The sequence below is a fragment of the Pinus tabuliformis genome, chromosome 4_2, assembly GCF_031772625.1.
Source record: "Pinus tabuliformis cultivar Carrire ecotype Pingquan chromosome 4_2, CPIR1, whole genome shotgun sequence".
NCBI classification, from domain to species: domain Eukaryota; kingdom Viridiplantae; phylum Streptophyta; class Pinopsida; order Pinales; family Pinaceae; genus Pinus; species Pinus tabuliformis.
In genome coordinates, this window is record NC_142304.1 from 741431615 (window position 1) to 741439347 (window position 7733).

The window sequence follows — 7733 nt, forward strand, 5'->3', positions numbered from 1 at the left end:
GGAAGACCAATGTCAAAAATTGCAGCATGAAGTGACATCATTAAGAAAAGAAGTCAACGAAAGAAGCACAACCATCAATAAACTCAAAGATAGATCCAACTACTATGAAAATCTTGAAGCTAAAATCCTCTCACTAAAGGGAGATCTTGAAGAATCAAAGAAGCAGAATGAAGATCTACATCAAGCAATTGAAAAACAAGACAATGAAGTCATCAGCTTAAAATCTCAGCTGGAATGTGCATCCAGAAATCGTCAAATGCAGCAGGATCTGAATGAAGAATAAGAAAAGGAGATTCTCAAACTAAGGGAACAAATGGAGGAAGGAAGGAAAGCTGAAGAAGATTTGAAAAAGCAATCTCTTGAAAAGGAAGAACAGCTTCAGGTTCAGGTAAATATCTTGAAAGGTAAATTAGAAGAAAAGGATAAGCTTTTATGATTTCAAGACAGTTCTAAAGTCTTGTATGATACTCTTAGTAGTCAAAGGTCTCCTGCTATAAAGATTGGTCTTGGTTTCCATGAATCTGTTGAAGGTGAATCTAGTTCACAAGGTGAGGCAAGGAACTCTAAAGAGAAATCTAAACTGATCAACAAAGAAATGAAAGATCAATCTCATCCTCAACCAAGGAAATAGATTCCTCAGAGAAAATCCTTTACTCCTCCTATGAATAATGTTGAATGTTATGTATGTCATAACCTTGGACATGTTGCAGCCAGATGTAGAAGAAGAAGGGTTCAAGATCATCAAACAAACAGATCTTCTCAGTCAAGGTACTTTAATGGATATTGCTTTGCTTGCAATGTGTATGGTCACAAAGATGTTGATTGCTAGAAAACGAATATGAAACATGTAAGATGTTATGCATGTAACAAGCTTGGACATATAGCAAAGGAATGCAGGAACAAAGCACGGACATCACACCAAAAGGAGAAAACATCATCACGCTTGAAGATATGGAGGAAAAAGGAAGTACAGTCTGAAAAAGGCAGCACAGCACAACGTACAGACATACCAGAATCAGAGGGAGCTGAAAGTACAAAACTTCAGTGCCCTGAATCTCATATGCAAACTCCATAAAGGGAAGTCGTGTATATATGCAAGTTGGATACTGCACAATCACGTATATGACTGTTTGAAGAAAGGCAGTAGGGAAAGTGAAGTTGGAAGTGAATCTGTGAAGTGTGATCTCTCGAACACAAGATCAGATCTGGGAATATGACTGTCATTAGCACAAAGGAGGATTATTTAATTGGGTTCTAGTCAGAGGTACGCATGTGATACACAGTGAAAGTGCGAGGGTACGCAGCACAGCAATGGTCCTAGTGCGTAGGTACGCGGCGACATAGGAGGTTGAGCTACGAAGGTACAATATAAGTACGCGGCGTAACAAAAGAGCACATGCGGATGGACGCGGTGAGACAGAAGAAGAGGTGCGTAGCAAGATAGAAGGTACGCGACGCGATAGAAGGATAACCTGTGGAGGTACATTGAAGTGCGCAGCGTGATAGAAGCAAAGGATGCGTGAGGTACGCGGCGCAACTGATGGCACAGGTGCGTGGGTACGCAATGTAGTAGAAGGCTATCTATGTAAATACGTAGAAACACAGAAGGTCAGGTGCGGGAATACGCAGAGGAGCGAAAGAGGAAGTGTGGAGCCACGTAGGTCGTATAATGAGAAACTGCGTATTTGTCTTAAGGCATTTATTGGCTGACTTTTGTTGTTGATAAGATCTGACAGATGGCACCAGTTTAGGGGGAGCATATGTTTTTAATGCATTGCTGGCATTATGGGTAATAGTCCTTGGTAATGATGCTTACATAGATAAATGATTCATCTTGCTATGAATTGTTCACATGGTTCTTGGATCAGATTTGTGGTTGATTCTATAATCGTGCTTACATGGGATGATTATTCAAAGTTGCATTTTTGAAGACATGATTATGATGAGCCCGTACCCATATGATGATAGGTTGTTTCGTACATATGTTGACTGATGCCGATATTCCCAAATGATGATCATGATGGATATGGTGTTTCTCACATAGAATGTGAAATTCTGTTGATGCAGACATACCTTGATGATTCATGCACTAATGCAAGTTGTTGATCTAGTTGCTGTTGACAGATACTATGGAGCAAATCATACAGTGTTGGTGCTGATGTTTACCTTAGGTGATTTGTCTCTATTACGAATGTCATATCACGACTCATGATGTAATATTATGTCTCTATCTATTATAGTCATCACTTCAGGTCATGTAACGACCTATGTTGGTTGCCCCACTATGCCTAGGATGAAGATGTATTATTTCTGATGTATCCCCACTTGGTTGGGTGGATGATCCTCACTTGGTCGGGGGATGGATATATGTATTGAGTCTTTTGGTGATAGGAAGGTCATTTATGATGTATAGAGTAATGTTCTTCTTATAGAACATCTTTTTGCAGACCTTGCTTACTGTTAGGGGGAGGTTGAGCATGAACAACACTATATAGCAAGAACAGACATTTCAGCTTGTTCTCAGAAAGAGCATGATCAGATTGGTGCACCATGGCATATACAAAGGGGGAGCTCAAGCAGAGACTTCAGCAGATCTGGTTTATAGTCAACGGGAGCATGTTCTTAGGGGGAGCATAACCCTTTGCCCTTGATTTCAAAGGGGGAAAGTGATTTGGTGTTGTTGCCATCAAGTCCAAAGGGGGAGATTGTTGGCATTATGATGCATGTGTTGTAGTTGATGGAAACCCTCTCATAGAAGATCATCTCACTTGTATACATTTAGATGAGTCCACAAAAGAGATGGATGTAGGACAGTTCAAAGGGATCAGATGACAGTTCACAAGTAAGCTTTGCCATCAAGTCCAAAGGGGGAGATTGTTGGCATTATGGCTAAAGTATTGTCCTTGATGGCAACCCATACAGGTGATAGATCACTGTACAACAGGTCAGTAGCAGAGATTGATGATCAGCTCTCAAATATTGAAGAAAATAACGGGTACGCCGGTACACCGTGCAAAAGATGCGTACACGCAGGCATGTCTTAGATAAACTATGTACATACACACAGGTCACCAGTTCATGAGGTGCGTACCCCCAGTTCACTCACTTCAAGGAAGAGAAGCGCGCTCACGTGGGGTTTCTTATGTTTGGCCCGTGGTATTTAGCCTGTCGTTCTTGATTCTACAGTTTTGGCCCATGGTATTATTATTATTGAGCACCTATTTGTCCATGATTTTAGGAAGAGCTTGCCTATATAAAGCAAAGGAGATCATTTGGCTAGACAGTTGTGAAATTAGAAGATCTTAAGAGAAGCTAGATCTGAAATTCTTGTAATCGGTTTGTGAGAGAGAGTTGAATCAATATCAAGGAGAAACATGAGAATTACAAGTTGGATCTACTAATGGGATGATATCTCCTCGGTGCATGTTAAGATCAGTAGATCTGACAGTCTGGGTTATTCTTGAAGTCTTGAAATCATCTATACCCGCAGGTATGCAAGTACAGTGAAAGAAAAGTGCGAGATACACAGGCACAGAAGTGCTGCTGGTGCGTAGATACGCAGGCCCAGAAGTTCTGCAGATGCAGAGGAGCGCATGCAGTTCATTCGACACAGAGCGTAGGTACGTAGGAAGTCTGTGAGGCACATTGCGTGTGTACGTAGGAACGCAGTTGAAACAGTGCATACTTCTACGCAGGTGTTATATGGGTGAAGCTGCATACTTCTCATGAAATCTATTGAGCTGCCCCTATTTATTGTTGTGATCTGGGTTTTGAAGTGATGTCTGGTTTCTGGTTTTAAGTTCTGATAATAGCAGTGATTGATTAAATGTTTATACATTGATGGATGAATGGATCAGGTCCTTATTGACTCATTTTATGTGATCTGATGGACTAGATCTGATTGATGACTCACTTGTATATGTATTGATCTAGTGCTTGGGTAACTCAGAAGTTTGTTTGATTATGAGCTTCAATGTTGTTGGGCCCAGTATGAAAATTGGATGAAATGTGGCCTTTCAGATTATGTGTTGGGCTTCAGTGTATCCAGTCTGAAAATTAATGAAACGTGGTACCTGGAGGAGAGAAGATTATAGGTCAGCACCTACGTACTAGTATCTAAGCTAGTACAAAAGCTAAAGGAAATCTTTGGAGCATTGTAGCAGGTAGTAGCCTGCGTAGTAGTAAATGGATCGGCTAGTACAAGAGCAAAGGGGGTTGTAGCTCCCGTACTGGTATAAGATTGCACCAGTACAAAATATTGTAAGAGGATTTTCTTATTAAGAAGAAGATTGAGATGACTTGCAGTAGGTGGTTTTCTCCCGCATTGGGTTTCCACCTTATATCATGGTGTTCATGTGTGTGACTTATGTGTGATGATCTACTCTATGTTACTGCATCTGTTAACTGATAATATGGTTGATAGTGTTCTAATGCACTCATTGACGATCAATTAACTTAATCATAAGAAGTTGTGGAAGTAGCATATATGAATCTGATTATGCAAATGAAAATGTTTTATTAATGTGATAATACTGATTCACCCCCCCTCTCAGTATTATTTCCAACAATTGGTATCAGAGCAGGTCCTTTGGTAGAAGCTTGATCGCTTGAAGGAGATCCGTGGAACAATGGGAAAGAAGCTTAAGAAGAAAGTACCTAAGAAGAAGAAGTCATCTCAGAAGAACTATGAAAATGGGAGAATCGATTGGGGATTAGGTATAAGAAGCTCTTCAGATTTAGAATCAGATTCAGGATCATTATCAGGTATGAATATATTATCCTCTGACGTTCCAGCTATCTTTCCTTTTGGAAGAGATGAAATTGATAGCGAAACTACTGAATATTGTTGTTGGGAAAAGTATCTAATGCAGAATGCCCCTATCCCACTCTGAAGGTGATAGTACTTCAGCAACAACTTAATGCAAAGCTATTCAAAGTTTCTTCTTTATGAGATGAGAGAGGGAAGAAAAGGATGATCTACTAACCATTATCCTGCGCTAATAGTCGATCCAGTCTTCGCTCCTTGCTGCTTGCTCCTAGCTCCTTGCTCTTTCACCGGCCCAGCTGTACACAGATCCTGTAAAATCACAAGAAAAGGAAACTACAAGAAGCATGCATCCATAATCGATTTAAGGATTAGCATAAACCAAATATACAAGCATCAATTCATCATCAAGACACATGCATATAGAAAAACCTCAAATACTTTATTATAGAAGAAGTAAAGTTCTGAGAGAGTTACAACCACAGTAGGTCCAATCCAGCAACACCTCCCAGCTGAGAGAAATCTCCTCTTCACCTCCTTCAAGAAAAACACCCAATAGCTCTATACTCAAACCAACAGCACTTCCTTACTTGCACAAAATTCCAGCCCCCCTAGACCTCATGAGAGAGATCTATATATAGGTTTTTGGAGAAAGGATGAGTCATCTTGAGACTGGCATAAAGCTGACTAGTGTCCTCTCCCACTTTAGTTAATCTTCAGTTCTTGAGTCCACTTGGAGATCAAGACCCTCTTACTCATCACTAGGCGAATTCCTTGACCCAAGTGTCAGTTTGGAAGCTTCTTGGGCAGTTGACACCTTGCAGAATGACTGTGCCACTTGGCCAATCTCGCCCAGCGCAAGTAGCCTTCATTAATTTTGACCTTCAGCGCAGGTACAAAGAGGAGCAATTGACATTCAGCACAGATGCTCAGTCGAGCAGCCGACATGATCCAGAAATAGCCCGTTTCTGAGTGTTTTCAGGTGGAGAACTGATTTTCAGTGCTGTGGTTTGCAGACCTTGTTCCTCTAAGGGTAAGAACAACATTTTTAGGGACTTTGGATCCCTCAGATTATTGACATTTCATGCTCCATGCTGTTAGGCACAAAAATGTCTATAATAGTTGCCCCCTAAAGTATGAGGTCGTTTATCGGGTGAAATGCTTTATCAGGAGGATCTGAAGTTCATTCAATCGCTGAGAGGTGCCCTGCAATAAAATACAATACAATACATTATTTTTCATTCTGCTTTCATGATCTAGCTGAGGTGGACATTCCCATGCTCAGCTTTATAAATTCATTTTGGTACATATGACAGACGACCGTCTAATGATAGACTGATAATTCTCTGCTGAAATTATCATCCTTTGAGTAGGATGATCATCTGCTGCAACGATGTACATATCAAATGTCTTTATATTTCCTGAATATATATCACAGCCCGGATGGATGAAACTAGATCCGGGGTCTTCAATCTCGTTCGATCTTCACTCTAAGTACAAGTCAATCCATGTGAGAATTGCGCTGAAGTCGAACATGGAAAGACATCGCTTGATTACCGGTCAATAATGTAAACCGTTAACAAGCGCGAGAGGAGTCACCAATAATGACAATGACCCTCAAGGTACTGCAGTACAATTCACGTGGTGTGAATAAACGACTTGGCGTCGAACACCACGCAAAATCTTCTGGTCGAAGGTCATTGATGTATACCTGTCGCCGGAAGTGAGAAAATTTCCATTGAGGCATGCAAGCTTCAAAGTACTGGGGGGGGTGTTCCTAGATCGACTTCTTGGATAATGAGCTGAAGTCGACAAGAAGCGATCCGTCAAAGGAGGGCCTTAATGAATCCCACATCAGTGACGCGGAACGGAGCTAATGATTTTAGTGGAGGCGAAAGCAATCTGTGAGATATGATTCAGGGTGGCGATCATGGGTGGATGAAGGATAATGTATGGCATTGGATGGGACACGGTTGACTCTTTCTGAACACATCCCTTGAACGTATAACGACACTGATGTGATGGATCGGTAGCATTACCCCAAATACGGATGGTTTGGCGAAGACCATGGTGATGAGACCGATGAATGAAACAACCCAACCCGATGTGGTACGGAGGACAAAGTGTCATGTTCAAGAGCGACTTGCTACCATTAAAGCTTTGAGGTTCTCCCAATTTTTCCCCAGTCATTTCTGACCAGTACCTCTTTATTTTTGTCAATCTTGAGGAGGATAACATATGCTTGTTCTATAACCTGCCCTTCGGGCAAGCCCATCGCTATGTTTTAACGAGCCTAGTGATAGGGAAACTCGTTCTCGTCTAAAGACAAGTTTGTCGCTATTTAATCATTTTAACGAGTCTAGCGACAAAGACAACTCGGTCCTTTTCATTTTTAGAGAGTCCGAAAAGGTACAGAAAGTTAACTCCAAAATTCCTTTTTCGTCATCTAATCCCTTAAGTCCGAAAAAGTATAAAACAATACAAAAGGGATGAATTTTCGATAAGTTTAACGCGCTGAATAAAACAAGCGCTCGACCTTTTTGTGCAATAATCCCTCAGGTCCAAAAAGATTAAAATCTAGAGGAGGGATAGCTCTTCCGGTCCTTTTTAACGAGCTGGAAGGCCAAAACTCGGCAAACTTTTCATATTTTACGAGTCAGATGAAAAGAGCTCAAAGAAGACTCGTTTTTTGAGGAACGAGTGATAAACAGGGATAGCAGCAGATTCCAGGTACAGGTTGGAATTTTCCAATCACGGCAGTGTCACAAGGATGGCTAAGTGAAATCACTCTTCGCAGTTGTTCCTCAAAATGGGTAAACAATCATATGGGGTGAACGATCGGCCAAATGGAATGGAGGTGGCAAGTGCAAACACGACCAAGGCTTTTTATGGCTAATAAATTTACGATCACAATGGTTATTTACCGGGATAGGTTCATTTTTTAATGAGCTTGAACTCTGGTGGAACC